Genomic DNA, 16,415 nt, shown 5'->3' on the forward strand with positions numbered 1-16,415 from the left:
CCTGTGACATGTAAATGCAAAACATACTCTATCCCAAAGAATTCCAGGATATGTACTCAGGAGACTTGTTTTCTAGGAGCCATTAAACATACTTTGTTCTAGGCATGGTGCATCACGAACCTGTCACGGGGGCAAGGAACCTTTTACTGTTCACTTCGAGGGGAGCCAGTTGAAGTGGCTCAGGCATCTATACCGGATGCCACCTGGACGCCTCTCTCGAGAGGTATTCCAGGCACACTCTACGGGGAGGAGGCCCAGGACACGGTGGAGGGACTATGTCTCTCGGCTGGCCTGAATGCCTTGGGCTCCTTCCGGAGGAGCTGAAGGAGGTGACCGAGGAGAGGGAAGTCTGGTTGTCTCTTCTGAGTTTGCTGCCCCTGCGACCTGGTCGCAAATGAAGCGGAAGACAATGAGTACGAGTCCAAGGAGCAGCTCTAAAATTCTTTTGTTTAGTAGCTATTGTGACACTTTTGAAATCGTTTCTTCTAGATGATGAAAAGACTACCTAACTGACGACCCTTGGATGACCAATAAAGAATAGACCTCTTTGTGGGGAGTAGATATGACAACGACCAGCAGTGCTCAGTGCTGCTAGCCAAGGATCATATCAATTTTTATGCCTAGCATCTTTAATATTGTAGTACCTTAGTTTAAAAAAGCAAATGTTTTTGAAATCAGAACTGACCTTGCTTTGAAAGAGGGGAGAGTAACGACATGGCTGGTAGAGGGGCATTGTTTGAAACGGATAAGTGAAAGTGACTTGAGCAACAACTTCTCTGGTAATAAGTTCCCTTAAATCAGGCTTCATGTCACAGTGAAGGTGTCCTAGAAAGTTCTATTTACTCTTGAATTGGAATGACAATGACCAGGAGATAATGAAGAGACTCACTAACTGGCCAACCTTGGATGACCAACAAAGCCAAACTGCAAATTGTATCTACCCTAACTGGCCAACCTTGGATGACCAACAAAGAATGGATCTCTTTGTGGGGAGTAGATATGACAATGTAAATATGTTGCCAACTCTATCAGATGTGACACTTTTTACCTGCTGTCGAAGAAAGTTACCTCAGTTATGACAGCATGGCAGTTGCTGTGGCCGAGTTGTTAAGGCGATGGACTAGAAATCCATTGGGTTGTCCCTGCACAAGTTCGAATCCTGTCAGCAACGACTGCTCTTTGAGCATACAAAGTGTTTACAATATACAAAAAATCTGAGCATAAAATGTTATTGTCAAATTTGGTGAGATATTTGACAAGTTATGTGCAGGTTTTGAATTATGCTAATAAACACACAGTCCAGCAATCTGCTCCTCTAAGATTCTATTACCTAAGTGGCTATTGGGACACTTGAAATCAGCTGAGTTTTTTTCTTCTTGATGTAAAACAAACCCACAACAGTTTGTTTTAACAAGTCTATCCTACCAACCTATGAAAAGCAATACGTTTTCTGGCATTGATCAATCAGGAGTGCTCAGTCCTGCTAGGACAGAAGCATATAATTTAGTGTGCCTAGCAACTTTAATATTGTAGTACCTTAGTTTGAAAAAGCAAATGTTTTTAAAATCAGAACTGACCTTGCTTTGAAAGAGGGGAGAGTAACGACATGGCTGGTAGAGGGGCATTGTTCGAAACGGATGAGTGAAAGTGACTTGAACAACAACTTCTCTGGTAATAAGTTCCTTTAAATCAGGCTTCATGTCACAGTGAAGGTGTCCTAGAAAGTTCCATTTACTCTTGAATTGGAATGACAATGACCAGGAGATAATGAAGAGACTCACTAACTGGCCAACCTTGGATGACCAACAAAGAATGGACCTCTTTGTGGGGAGTACAGGTCCTTCTCAAAATATTAGCATATTGTGATAAAGTTCATTATTTTCTATAATGTAATGATGAAAATTTAACATTCATATATTTTAGATTCATTGCACACTAACTGAAATATTTCAGGTCTTTTATTGTCTTAATACAGATGATTTTGGCATACAGCTCATGAAAACCCAAAATTCCTATCTCACAAAATTAGCATATTTCATCCGACCAATAAAAGAAAAGTGTTTTTAATACAAAAAACGTCAACCTTCAAATAATCATGTACAGTTATGCACTCAATACTTGGTCGGGAATCCTTTTGCAGAAATGACTGCTTCAATGCGGCGTGGCATGGAGGCAATCAGCCTGTGGCACTGCTGAGGTCTTATGGAGGCCCAGGATGCTTCGATAGCGGCCTTTAGCTCATCCAGAGTGTTGGGTCTTGAGTCTCTCAACGTTCTCTTCACAATATCCCACAGATTCTCTATGGGGTTCAGGTCAGGAGAGTTGGCAGGCCAATTGAGCACAGTGATACCATGGTCAGTAAACCATTTACCAGTGGTTTTGGCACTGTGAGCAGGTGCCAGGTGGTGCTGAAAAATGAAATCTTCATCTCCATAAAGCTTTTCAGCAGATGGAAGCATGAAGTGCTCCAAAATCTCCTGATAGCTAGCTGCATTGACCCTGCCCTTGATAAAACACAGTGGACCAACACCAGCAGCTGACACGGCACCCCAGACCATCACTGACTGTGGGTACTTGACACTGGACTTCTGGCATTTTGGCATTTCCTTCTCCCCAGTCTTCCTCCAGACTCTGGCACCTTGATTTCTGAATGACATGCAGAATTTGCTTTCATCCGAAAAAAGTACTTTGGACCACTGAGCAACAGTCCAGTGCTGCTTCTCTGTAGCCCAGGTCTGGGGAATGCGGCACCTATAGCCCATTTCCTGCACACGCCAGTGCACGGTGGCTCTGGATGTTTCTACTCCATACTCAGTCCACTGCTTCCGCAGGTCCCCCAAGGTCTGGAATTGGCCCTTCTCCACAATCTTCTTCAGGGTCCGGTCACCTCTTCTCGTTGTGCAGCGTTTTCTGCCACACTTTTTCCTTCCCACAGACTTCCCACTGAGGTGCCTTGATACAGCACTCTGGGAACAGCCTATTCGTTCAGAAATTTCTTTCTGTGTCTTACCCTCTTGCTTGAGGGTGTCAATAGTGGCCTTCTGGACAGCAGTCAGGTCGGCAGTCTTACCCATGATTGGGGTTTTGAGTGATAAACCAGGCTGGGAGTTTTAAAGGCCTCAGGAATCTTTTGCAGGTGTTTAGAGTTAACTCGTTGATTCAGATGATTAGGTTAATAGCTCGTTTAGAGACCCTTTTAATAATATGCTAATTTTGTGAGATAGGAATTTTGGGTTTTCATGAGCTGTATGCCAAAATCATCCGTATTAAGACAATAAAAGACCTGAAATATTTCAGTTAGTGTGCAATGAATCTAAAATATATGAATGTTAAATTTTCATCATGACATTATGGAAAATAATTAACTTTATCACAATATGCTAATTTTTTGAGAAGGACCTGTATATATGACAATGTAAATATGTTGCCAACTCTATCAGATGTGTGACACTTTTTACCTGCTGTCGAAGAAAGTTACCTCAGTTATGACAGCATGGCAGTTGCTGTGGCCGAGTGGTTAAGGCGATGGACTAGAAATCCATTGGGTTGTCCCCACACAGGTTCGAATCCTGTCAGCAACGACTGCTCTTTGAGCATACAAAGTGTTTACAATATAAAAAAAATCTAAGCATAAAATGTTATTGTCAAATTTGGTGAGATATTTGACAAGTTATGTGCAGGTTTTGAATTATGCTAATAAACACACAGTCCAGCAATCTGCTGCTCTAAGATTCTGTTACCTAAGTGGCTATTGGGACACTTGAAATCAGCTGAGTTATTTTCTTCTTGATGTAAAACAAACCCACAACAGTTTGTTTCAACAAGTCTATCCTACCAACCTATGAAAAGCAATACGTTTTCTGGCATTGATCAATCAGGAGTGCTCAGTGCTGCTAGGAAAGAAGCATATAATTTATTGTGCCTAGCTACTTTAATATTGTAGTACCTTAGTTTGAAAAAGCAAATGTTTTTAAAATCAGAACTGACCTTGCTTTGAAAGAGGGGAGATTAACGACATGGCTGGTAGAGGGGCATTGTTCGAAAAGGATGAGTGAAAGTGACTTGAGCAACAACTTCTCTGGTAATAAGTTCCTTTAAATCAGGCTTCATGTCACAGTGAAGGTGTCCTAGAAAGTTCCATTTACTCTTGAATTGGAATGACAATGACCAGGAGATAATGAAGAGACTCACTAACTGGCCAACCTTGGATGACCAACAAAGAATTGACCTCTTTGTGGGGAGTAGATATGACAATGTCAATTTGTTGCCAACTTTCTCAGATGTGTAACAATTGTTTTCCTATTGTCGACGAAACTAACCTCAGTTGTTTTTGCATAGTAGTTGTTGTGGCCGAGTGGTTGGAACAAACAAAGTGTTTACAGTAAATAAAGAAGCCAAGCTCGAACTGTTTTCGTCAAATGGGGTAAGATATTTGACATGTTATGTGCAGGTTTTGAATTATGCTAATAAACACACAGTCCAGCAATCCTGTGCTCTAACCCTTGTTTTCCTTCTGTCGCCGAAACTTACCTCGGATGTTTGTAGTTTGGAGTTGTTGTGGCCGAGTGGTTAAGGCGATGGACTTGAAATCCATTGGGTTGTCCCCGCACAGGTTCAAATCCTGTCAGCAACGACTGTTCTTTGAACATACAAAGTGTTTACAATATACAAAAAATTTGAGCATAAAATGATATTGTCAAATTTGGTGAGATATTTGACAAGTTATGTGCAGGTTTTGAATTATGCTAATAAACACACAGTCCAGCAATCTGCTGCTCTAAGATTCTGTTACCTAAGTGGCTATTGGGACACTTGAAATCAGCTGAGTTATTTTCTTCTTGATGTAAAACAAACCCACAACAGTTTGTTTCAACAAGTCTATCCTACCAACCTATGAAAAGCAATACGTTTTCTGGCATTGATCAATCAGGAGTGCTCAGTGCTGCTAGGAAAGAAGCATATAATTTATTGTGCCTAGCTACTTTAATATTGTAGTACCTTAGTTTGAAAAAGCAAATGTTTTTAAAATCAGAACTGACCTTGCTTTGAAAGAGGGGAGAGTAACGACATGGCTGGTAGAGGGGCATTGTTCGAAAAGGATGAGTGAAAGTGACTTGAGCAACAACTTCTCTGGTAATAAGTTCCTTTAAATCAGGCTTCATGTCACAGTGAAGGTGTCCTAGAAAGTTCCATTTACTCTTGAATTGGAATGACAATGACCAGGAGATAATGAAGAGACTCACTAACTGGCCAACCTTGGATGACCAACAAAGAATGGACCTCTTTGTGGGGAGTACAGGTCCGTCTCAAAATATTAGCATATTGTGATAAAGTTCATTATTTTCTATAATGTAATGATGAAAATTTAACATTCATATATTTTAGATTCATTGCACACTAACTGAAATATTTCAGGTCTTTTATTGTCTTAATACAGATGATTTTGACATACAGCTCATGAAAACCCAAAATTCCTATCTCACAAAATTAGCATATTTCATCCGACCAATAAAAGAAAAGTGTTTTTAATACAAAAAACGTCAACCTTCAAATAATCATGTACAGTTATGCACTCAATACTTGGTCGGGAATCCTTTTGCAGAAATGACTGCTTCAATGCGGCGTGGCATGGAGGCAATCAGCCTGTGGCACTGCTGAGGTCTTATGGAGGCCCAGGATGCTTCGATAGCGGCCTTTAGCTCATCCAGAGTGTTGGGTCTTGAGTCTCTCAACGTTCTCTTCACAATATCCCACAGATTCTCTATGGGGTTCAGGTCAGGAGAGTTGGCAGGCCAATTGAGCACAGTGATACCATGGTCAGTAAACCATTTACCAGTGGTTTTGGCACTGTGAGCAGGTGCCAGGTGGTGCTGAAAAATGAAATCTTCATCTCCATAAAGCTTTTCAGCAGATGGAAGCATGAAGTGCTCCAAAATCTCCTGATAGCTAGCTGCATTGACCCTGCCCTTGATAAAACACAGTGGACCAACACCAGCAGCTGACACGGCACCCCAGACCATCACTGACTGTGGGTACTTGACACTGGACTTCTGGCATTTTGGCATTTCCTTCTCCCCAGTCTTCCTCCAGACTCTGGCACCTTGATTTCTGAATGACATGCAGAATTTGCTTTCATCCGAAAAAAGTACTTTGGACCACTGAGCAACAGTCCAGTGCTGCTTCTCTGTAGCCCAGGTCTGGGGAATGCGGCACCTATAGCCCATTTCCTGCACACGCCAGTGCACGGTGGCTCTGGATGTTTCTACTCCATACTCAGTCCACTGCTTCCGCAGGTCCCCCAAGGTCTGGAATTGGCCCTTCTCCACAATCTTCTTCAGGGTCCGGTCACCTCTTCTCGTTGTGCAGCGTTTTCTGCCACACTTTTTCCTTCCCACAGACTTCCCACTGAGGTGCCTTGATACAGCACTCTGGGAACAGCCTATTCGTTCAGAAATTTCTTTCTGTGTCTTACCCTCTTGCTTGAGGGTGTCAATAGTGGCCTTCTGGACAGCAGTCAGGTCGGCAGTCTTACCCATGATTGGGGTTTTGAGTGATAAACCAGGCTGGGAGTTTTAAAGGCCTCAGGAATCTTTTGCAGGTGTTTAGAGTTAACTCGTTGATTCAGATGATTAGGTTAATAGCTCGTTTAGAGACCCTTTTAATAATATGCTAATTTTGTGAGATAGGAATTTTGGGTTTTCATGAGCTGTATGCCAAAATCATCCGTATTAAGACAATAAAAGACCTGAAATATTTCAGTTAGTGTGCAATGAATCTAAAATATATGAATGTTAAATTTTCATCATGACATTATGGAAAATAATTAACTTTATCACAATATGCTAATTTTTTGAGAAGGACCTGTATATATGACAATGTAAATATGTTGCCAACTCTATCAGATGTGTGACACTTTTTACCTGCTGTCGAAGAAAGTTACCTCAGTTATGACAGCATGGCAGTTGCTGTGGCCGAGTGGTTAAGGTGATGGACTAGAAATCCATTGGGTTGTCCCCACACAGGTTCAAATCCTGTCAGCAACGACTGCTCTTTGAGCATACGACGTGTTTACAATATAAAAAAAATCTAAGCATGAAATGTTATTGTCAAATTTGGTGAGATATTTGACAAGTTATGTGCAGGTTTTGAATTATGCTAATAAACACACAGTCCAGCAATCTACTGCTCTAAGATTCTGTTACCTAAGTGGCTATTGGGACACTTGAAATCAGCTGAGTTCTTTTCTTCTTGATGTAAAACAAACCCACAACAGTTTGTTTCAACAAGTCTATCCTACCAACCTATGAAAAGCAATACGTTTTCTGGCATTGATCAATCAGGAGTGCTCAGTGCTGCTAGGAAAGAAGCATATAATTTATTGTGCCTAGCTACTTTAATATTGTAGTACCTTAGTTTGAAAAAGCAAATGTTTTTAAAATCAGAACTGACCTTGCTTTGAAAGAGGGGAGAGTAACGACAGGGCTGGTAGAGGGGCATTGTTCGAAAAGGATGAGTGAAAGTGACTTGAGCAACAACTTCTCTGGTAATAAGTTCCCTTAAATCAGGCTTCATGTCACAGTGAAGGTGTCCTAGAAAGTTCCATTTACTCTTGAATTGGAATGACAATGACCAGGAGATAATGAAGCGACTCACTAACTGGCCAACCTTGGATGACCAACAAAGCCAAACCGCAAATTGTATCTACCCTAACTGGCCAACCTTGGATGACCAACAAAGAATGGACCTCTTTGTGGGGAGTAGATATGACAATGTAAATATGTTGCCAACTCTATCAGATGTGTGACACTTTTTACCTGCTGTCGAAGAAAGTTACCTCAGTTATGACAGCATGGCAGTTGCTGTGGCCGAGTGGTTAAGGCGATGGACTAGAAATCCATTGGGTTGTCCCCACACAGGTTCGAATCCTGTCAGCAACGACTGCTCTTTGAGCATACGAAGTGTTTACAATATAAAAAAAATCTAAGCATAAAATGTTATTGTCAAATTTGTTGAGATATTTGACAAGTTATGTGCAGGTTTTGAATTATGCTAATAAACACACAGTCCAGCAATCTGCTGCTCTAAGATTCTGTTACCTAAGTGGCTATTGGGACACTTGAAATCAGCTGAGTTCTTTTCTTCTTGATGTAAAACAAACCCACAACAGTTTGTTTCAACAAGTCTGTCCTACCAACCTATGAAAAGCAATACGTTTTCTGGCATTGATCAATCAGGAGTGCTCAGTGCTGCTAGGAAAGAAGCATATAATTTATTGTGCCTAGCTACTTTAATATTGTAGTACCTTAGTTTGAAAAACCAAATGTTTTTAAAATCAGAACTGACCTTGCTTTGAAAGAGGGGAGAGTAACGACATGGCTGGTAGAGGGGCATTGTTCGAAAAGGATGAGTGAAAGTGACTTGAGCAACAACTTCTCTGGTAATAAGTTCCTTTAAATCAGGCTTCATGTCACAGTGAAGGTGTCCTAGAAAGTTCCATTTACTCTTGAATTGGAATGACAATGACCAGGCGATAATGAAGAGACTCACTAACTGGCCAACCTTGGATGACCAACAAAGCCAAACCGCAAATTGTATCTACCCTAACTGGCCAACCTTGGATGACCAACAAAGAATGGACCTCTTTGTGGGGAGTAGATATGACAATGTAAATATGTTGCCAACTCTATCAGATGTGTGACACTTTTTACCTGCTGTCGAAGAAAGTTACCTCAGTTATGACAGCATGGCAGTTGTTGTGGCCGAGTGGTTAAGGCGATGGACTAGAAATCCATTGGGTTGTCCCCACACAGGTTCGAATCCTGTCAGCAACGACTGCTCTTTGAGCATACGAAGTTTTTACAATATAAAAAAAATCTAAGCATAAAATGTTATTGTCAAATTTGGTGAGATATTTGACAAGTTATGTGCAGGTTTTGAATTATGCTAATAAACACACAGTCCAGCAATCTGCTGCTCTAAGATTCTGTTACCTAAGTGGCTATTGGGACACTTGAAATCAGCTGAGTTATTTTCTTCTTGATGTAAAACAAACCCACAACAGTTTGTTTCAACAAGTCTATCCTACCAACCTATGAAAAGCAATACGTTTTCTGGCATTGATCAATCAGGAGTGCTCAGTGCTGCTAGGAAAGAAGCATATAATTTATTGTGCCTAGCTACTTTAATATTGTAGTACCTTAGTTTGAAAAAGCAAATGTTTTTAAAATCAGAACTGACCTTGCTTTGAAAGAGGGGAGAGTAACGACATGGCTGGTAGAGGGGCATTGTTCGAAAAGGATGAGTGAAAGTGACTTGAGCAACAACTTCTCTGGTAATAAGTTCCTTTAAATCAGGCTTCATGTCACAGTGAAGGTGTCCTAGAAAGTTCCATTTACTCTTGAATTGGAATGACAATGACCAGGAGATAATGAAGAGACTCACTAACTGGCCAACCTTGGATGACCAACAAAGAATGGACCTCTTTGTGGGGAGTACAGGTCCGTCTCAAAATATTAGCATATTGTGATAAAGTTCATTATTTTCTATAATGTAATGATGAAAATTTAACATTCATATATTTTAGATTCATTGCACACTAACTGAAATATTTCAGGTCTTTTATTGTCTTAATACAGATGATTTTGGCATACAGCTCATGAAAACCCAAAATTCCTATCTCACAAAATTAGCATATTTCATCCGACCAATAAAAGAAAAGTGTTTTTAATACAAAAAACGTCAACCTTCAAATAATCATGTACAGTTATGCACTCAATACTTGGTCGGGAATCCTTTTGCAGAAATGACTGCTTCAATGCGGCGTGGCATGGAGGCAATCAGCCTGTGGCACTGCTGAGGTCTTATGGAGGCCCAGGATGCTTCGATAGCGGCCTTTAGCTCATCCAGAGTGTTGGGTCTTGAGTCTCTCAACGTTCTCTTCACAATATCCCACAGATTCTCTATGGGGTTCAGGTCAGGAGAGTTGGCAGGCCAATTGAGCACAGTGATACCATGGTCAGTAAACCATTTACCAGTGGTTTTGGCACTGTGAGCAGGTGCCAGGTGGTGCTGAAAAATGAAATCTTCATCTCCATAAAGCTTTTCAGCAGATGGAAGCATGAAGTGCTCCAAAATCTCCTGATAGCTAGCTGCATTGACCCTGCCCTTGATAAAACACAGTGGACCAACACCAGCAGCTGACACGGCACCCCAGACCATCACTGACTGTGGGTACTTGACACTGGACTTCTGGCATTTTGGCATTTCCTTCTCCCCAGTCTTCCTCCAGACTCTGGCACCTTGATTTCTGAATGACATGCAGAATTTGCTTTCATCCGAAAAAAGTACTTTGGACCACTGAGCAACAGTCCAGTGCTGCTTCTCTGTAGCCCAGGTCTGGGGAATGCGGCACCTATAGCCCATTTCCTGCACACGCCAGTGCACGGTGGCTCTGGATGTTTCTACTCCATACTCAGTCCACTGCTTCCGCAGGTCCCCCAAGGTCTGGAATTGGCCCTTCTCCACAATCTTCTTCAGGGTCCGGTCACCTCTTCTCGTTGTGCAGCGTTTTCTGCCACACTTTTTCCTTCCCACAGACTTCCCACTGAGGTGCCTTGATACAGCACTCTGGGAACAGCCTATTCGTTCAGAAATTTCTTTCTGTGTCTTACCCTCTTGCTTGAGGGTGTCAATAGTGGCCTTCTGGACAGCAGTCAGGTCGGCAGTCTTACCCATGATTGGGGTTTTGAGTGATAAACCAGGCTGGGAGTTTTAAAGGCCTCAGGAATCTTTTGCAGGTGTTTAGAGTTAACTCGTTGATTCAGATGATTAGGTTAATAGCTCGTTTAGAGACCCTTTTAATAATATGCTAATTTTGTGAGATAGGAATTTTGGGTTTTCATGAGCTGTATGCCAAAATCATCCGTATTAAGACAATAAAAGACCTGAAATATTTCAGTTAGTGTGCAATGAATCTAAAATATATGAATGTTAAATTTTCATCATGACATTATGGAAAATAATTAACTTTATCACAATATGCTAATTTTTTGAGAAGGACCTGTATATATGACAATGTAAATATGTTGCCAACTCTATCAGATGTGTGACACTTTTTACCTGCTGTCGAAGAAAGTTACCTCAGTTATGACAGCATGGCAGTTGCTGTGGCCGAGTGGTTAAGGCGATGGACTAGAAATCCATTGGGTTGTCCCCACACAGGTTCAAATCCTGTCAGCAACGACTGCTCTTTGAGCATACGACGTGTTTACAATATAAAAAAAATCTAAGCATGAAATGTTATTGTCAAATTTGGTGAGATATTTGACAAGTAATGTGCAGGTTTTGAATTATGCTAATAAACACACAGTCCAGCAATCTACTGCTCTAAGATTCTGTTACCTAAGTGGCTATTGGGACACTTGAAATCAGCTGAGTTCTTTTCTTCTTGATGTAAAACAAACCCACAACAGTTTGTTTCAACAAGTCTATCCTACCAACCTATGAAAAGCAATACGTTTTCTGGCATTGATCAATCAGGAGTGCTCAGTGCTGCTAGGAAAGAAGCATATAATTTATTGTGCCTAGCTACTTTAATATTGTAGTACCTTAGTTTGAAAAAGCAAATGTTTTTAAAATCAGAACTGACCTTGCTTTGAAAGAGGGGAGAGTAACGACAGGGCTGGTAGAGGGGCATTGTTCGAAAAGGATGAGTGAAAGTGACTTGAGCAACAACTTCTCTGGTAATAAGTTCCCTTAAATCAGGCTTCATGTCACAGTGAAGGTGTCCTAGAAAGTTCCATTTACTCTTGAATTGGAATGACAATGACCAGGAGATAATGAAGCGACTCACTAACTGGCCAACCTTGGATGACCAACAAAGCCAAACCGCAAATTGTATCTACCCTAACTGGCCAACCTTGGATGACCAACAAAGAATGGACCTCTTTGTGGGGAGTAGATATGACAATGTAAATATGTTGCCAACTCTATCAGATGTGTGACACTTTTTACCTGCTGTCGAAGAAAGTTACCTCAGTTATGACAGCATGGCAGTTGCTGTGGCCGAGTGGTTAAGGCGATGGACTAGAAATCCATTGGGTTGTCCCCACACAGGTTCGAATCCTGTCAGCAACGACTGCTCTTTGAGCATACGAAGTGTTTACAATATAAAAAAAATCTAAGCATAAAATGTTATTGTCAAATTTGTTGAGATATTTGACAAGTTATGTGCAGGTTTTGAATTATGCTAATAAACACACAGTCCAGCAATCTGCTGCTCTAAGATTCTGTTACCTAAGTGGCTATTGGGACACTTGAAATCAGCTGAGTTCTTTTCTTCTTGATGTAAAACAAACCCACAACAGTTTGTTTCAACAAGTCTGTCCTACCAACCTATGAAAAGCAATACGTTTTCTGGCATTGATCAATCAGGAGTGCTCAGTGCTGCTAGGAAAGAAGCATATAATTTATTGTGCCTAGCTACTTTAATATTGTAGTACCTTAGTTTGAAAAACCAAATGTTTTTAAAATCAGAACTGACCTTGCTTTGAAAGAGGGGAGAGTAACGACATGGCTGGTAGAGGGGCATTGTTCGAAAAGGATGAGTGAAAGTGACTTGAGCAACAACTTCTCTGGTAATAAGTTCCTTTAAATCAGGCTTCATGTCACAGTGAAGGTGTCCTAGAAAGTTCCATTTACTCTTGAATTGGAATGACAATGACCAGGAGATAATGAAGAGACTCACTAACTGGCCAACCTTGGATGACCAACAAAGCCAAACCGCAAATTGTATCTACCCTAACTGGCCAACCTTGGATGACCAACAAAGAATGGACCTCTTTGTGGGGAGTAGATATGACAATGTAAATATGTTGCCAACTCTATCAGATGTGTGACACTTTTTACCTGCTGTCGAAGAAAGTTACCTCAGTTATGACAGCATGGCAGTTGCTGTGGCCGAGTGGTTAAGGCGATGGACTAGAAATCCATTGGGTTGTCCCCACACAGGTTCGAATCCTGTCAGCAACGACTGCTCTTTGAGCATACGAAGTTTTTACAATATAAAAAAAATCTAAGCATAAAATGTTATTGTCAAATTTGGTGAGATATTTGACAAGTTATGTGCAGGTTTTGAATTATGCTAATAAACACACAGTCCAGCAATCTGCTGCTCTAAGATTCTGTTACCTAAGTGGCTATTGGGACACTTGAAATCAGCTGAGTTCTTTTCTTCTTGATGTAAAACAAACCCACAACAGTTTGTTTCAACAAGTCTATCCTACCAACCTATGAAAAGCAATACGTTTTCTGGCATTGATCAATCAGGAGTGCTCAGTGCTGCTAGGAAAGAAGCATATAATTTATTGTGCCTAGCTACTTTAATATTGTAGTACCTTAGTTTGAAAAAGCAAATGTTTTTAAAATCAGAACTGACCTTGCTTTGAAAGAGGGGAGAGTAACGACATGGCTGGTAGAGGGGCATTGTTCGAAAAGGATGAGTGAAAGTGACTTGAGCAACAACTTCTCTGGTAATAAGTTCCCTTAAATCAGGCTTCATGTCACAGTGAAGGTGTCCTAGAAAGTTCCATTTACTCTTGAATTGGAATGACAATGACCAGGAGATAATGAAGAGACTCACTAACTGGCCAACCTTGGATGACCAAAAAAGAATGGACCTCTTTGTGGGGAGTAGATATGACAATGTCAATTTGTTGCCAACTTTCTCAGATGTGTAACAATTGTTTTCCTATTGTCGACGAAACTAACCTCAGTTGTTTTTGCATAGTATTTGTTGTGGCCGAGTGGTTGGAACATACAAAGTGTTTACAGTAAATAAAGAAGCCAAGCTCGAACTGTTTTCGTCAAATGGGGTAAGATATTTGACATGTTATGTGCAGGTTTTGAATTATGCTAATAAACACACAGTCCAGCAATCCTGTGCTCTAACCCTTGTTTTCCTTCTGTCGACGAAACTTACCTCAGATGTTTGTAGTTTGGAGTTGCTGTGGCCGAGTGGTTAAGGCGATGGACTTGAAATCCATTGGGTTGTCCCTGCACAGGTTCGAATCCTGTCAGCAACGACTGTTCTTTGAACATACAAAGTGTTTACAATATACAAAAAATCTGAGCATAAAATGGTATTGTCAAATTTGGTGAGATATTTGACAAGTTATGTGCAGGTTTTGAATTATGCTAATAAACACACAGTCCAGCAATCTGCTGCTCTAAGATTCTGTTACCTAAGTGGCTATTGGGACACTTGAAATCAGCTGAGTTCTTTTCTTCTTGATGTAAAACAAACCCACAACAGTTTGTTTCAACAAGTCTATCCTACCAACCTATGAAAAGCAATACGTTTTCTGGCATTGATCAATCAGGAGTGCTCAGTGCTGCTAGGAAAGAAGCATATAATTTATTGTGCCTAGCTACTTTAATATTGTAGTACCTTAGTTTGAAAAAGCAAATGTTTTTAAAATCAGAACTGACCTTGCTTTGAAAGAGGGGAGAGTAACAACATGGCTGGTAGAGGGGCATTGTTCGAAAAGGATGAGTGAAAGTGACTTGAGCAACAACTTCTCTGGTAATAAGTTCCTTTAAATCAGGCTTCATGTCACAGTGAAGGTGTCCGAGAAAGTTCCATTTACTCTTGAATTGGAATGACAATGACCAGGAGATAATGAAGAGACTCACTAACTGGCCAACCTTGGATGTCCAAAAAAGAATGGACCTCTTTGTGGGGAGTAGATATGACAATGTCAATTTGTTGCCAACTTTCTCAGATGTGTAACAATTGTTTTCCTATTGTCGACGAAACTAACCTCAGTTGTTTTTGCATAGTAGTTGTTGTGGCCGAGTGGTTGGAACATACAAAGTGTTTACAGTAAATAAAGAAGCCAAGCTCGAACTGTTTTCGTCAAATGGGGTAAGATATTTGACATGTTATGTGCAGGTTTTGAATTATGCTAATAAACACACAGTCCAGCAATCCTGTGCTCTAACCCTTGTTTTCCTTCTGTCGACGAAACTTACCTCAGATGTTTGTAGTTTGGAGTTGCTGTGGCCGAGTGGTTAAGGCGATGGACTTGAAATCCATTGGGTTGTCCCTGCACAGGTTCGAATCCTGTCAGCAACGACTGTTCTTTGAACATACAAAGTGTTTACAATATACAAAAAATCTGAGCATAAAATGGTATTGTCAAATTTGGTGAGATATTTGACAAGTTATGTGCAGGTTTTGAATTATGCTAATAAACACACAGTCCAGCAATCTGCTGCTCTAAGATTCTGTTACCTAAGTGGCTATTGGGACACTTGAAATCAGCTGAGTTCTTTTCTTCTTGATGTAAAACAAACCCACAACAGTTTGTTTCAACAAGTCTGTCCTACCAACCTATGAAAAGCAATACGTTTTCTGGCATTGATCAATCAGGAGTGCTCAGTGCTGCTAGGAAAGAAGCATATAATTTATTGTGCCTAGCTACTTTAATATTGTAGTACCTTAGTTTGAAAAACCAAATGTTTTTAAAATCAGAACAGACCTTGCTTTGAAAGAGGGGAGAGTAACGACATGGCTGGTAGAGGGGCATTGTTCGAAAAGGATGAGTGAAAGTGACTTGAGCAACAACTTCTCTGGTAATAAGTTCCTTTAAATCAGGCTTCATGTCACAGTGAAGGTGTCCTAGAAAGTTCCATTTACTCTTGAATTGGAATGACAATGACCAGGCGATAATGAAGAGACTCACTAACTGGCCAACCTTGGATGACCAAAAAAGAATGGACCTCTTTGTGGGGAGTAGATATGACAATGTCAATTTGTTGCCAACTTTCTCAGATGTGTAACAATTGTTTTCCTATTGTCGACGAAACTAACCTCAGTTGTTTTTGCATAGTAGTTGTTGTGGCCGAGTGGTTGGAACATACAAAGTGTTTACAGTAAATAAAGAAGCCAAGCTCGAACTGTTTTCGTCAAATGGGGTAAGATATTTGACATGTTATGTGCAGGTTTTGAATTATGCTAATAAACACACAGTCCAGCAATCCTGTGCTCTAACCCTTGTTTTCCTTCTGTCGACGAAACTTACCTCAGATGTTTGTAGTTTGGAGTTGCTGTGGCCGAGTGGTTAAGGCGATGGACTTGAAATCCATTGGGTTGTCCCTGCACAGGTTCGAATCCTGTCAGCAACGACTGTTCTTTGAACATACAAAGTGTTTACAATATACAAAAAATCTGAGCATAAAATGGTATTGTCAAATTTGGTGAGATATTTGACAAGTTATGTGCAGGTTTTGAATTATGCTAATAAACACACAGTCCAGCAATCTGCTGCTCTAAGATTCTGTTACCTAAGTGGCTATTGGGACACTTGAAATCAGCTGAGTTATTTTCTTCTTGATGTAAAACAAACCCACAACAG

At 40.7% G+C, this 16,415-nt stretch overlaps 12 non-coding genes across 12 annotated transcripts; all 12 read left to right on the forward strand.

The window, feature by feature from the left end:
- The first annotated feature begins 1,089 nt into the window (after nt 1-1,089).
- trnas-aga lies at nt 1,090-1,171 on the forward strand. The gene has a single exon. It is a non-coding gene; the product is annotated as a tRNA-Ser (tRNA).
- A 2,328-nt stretch (nt 1,172-3,499) lies between these two features.
- Nucleotides 3,500-3,581, forward strand: trnas-aga. The gene has a single exon. It is a non-coding gene; the product is annotated as a tRNA-Ser (tRNA).
- Nucleotides 3,582-4,551: 970 nt separating this feature from the next.
- trnas-uga lies at nt 4,552-4,633 on the forward strand. Its single transcript has one exon. It is a non-coding gene; the product is annotated as a tRNA-Ser (tRNA).
- Nucleotides 4,634-6,961: 2,328 nt separating this feature from the next.
- Nucleotides 6,962-7,043, forward strand: trnas-aga. Its single transcript has one exon. It is a non-coding gene; the product is annotated as a tRNA-Ser (tRNA).
- An 812-nt stretch (nt 7,044-7,855) lies between these two features.
- trnas-aga lies at nt 7,856-7,937 on the forward strand. The gene has a single exon. It is a non-coding gene; the product is annotated as a tRNA-Ser (tRNA).
- An 812-nt stretch (nt 7,938-8,749) lies between these two features.
- trnas-aga lies at nt 8,750-8,831 on the forward strand. The gene has a single exon. It is a non-coding gene; the product is annotated as a tRNA-Ser (tRNA).
- Nucleotides 8,832-11,159: 2,328 nt separating this feature from the next.
- On the forward strand, nt 11,160-11,241 carry trnas-aga. Its single transcript has one exon. It is a non-coding gene; the product is annotated as a tRNA-Ser (tRNA).
- Nucleotides 11,242-12,053: 812 nt separating this feature from the next.
- Nucleotides 12,054-12,135, forward strand: trnas-aga. The gene has a single exon. It is a non-coding gene; the product is annotated as a tRNA-Ser (tRNA).
- An 812-nt stretch (nt 12,136-12,947) lies between these two features.
- trnas-aga lies at nt 12,948-13,029 on the forward strand. Its single transcript has one exon. It is a non-coding gene; the product is annotated as a tRNA-Ser (tRNA).
- Nucleotides 13,030-13,999: 970 nt separating this feature from the next.
- Nucleotides 14,000-14,081, forward strand: trnas-uga. Its single transcript has one exon. It is a non-coding gene; the product is annotated as a tRNA-Ser (tRNA).
- Nucleotides 14,082-15,051: 970 nt separating this feature from the next.
- Nucleotides 15,052-15,133, forward strand: trnas-uga. Its single transcript has one exon. It is a non-coding gene; the product is annotated as a tRNA-Ser (tRNA).
- Nucleotides 15,134-16,103: 970 nt separating this feature from the next.
- On the forward strand, nt 16,104-16,185 carry trnas-uga. Its single transcript has one exon. It is a non-coding gene; the product is annotated as a tRNA-Ser (tRNA).
- The last annotated feature ends 230 nt before the right edge of the window (nt 16,186-16,415 follow it).

Source organism: Girardinichthys multiradiatus, chromosome 8 (genome assembly GCF_021462225.1).
Source record: "Girardinichthys multiradiatus isolate DD_20200921_A chromosome 8, DD_fGirMul_XY1, whole genome shotgun sequence".
NCBI lineage: Eukaryota > Metazoa > Chordata > Actinopteri > Cyprinodontiformes > Goodeidae > Girardinichthys > Girardinichthys multiradiatus.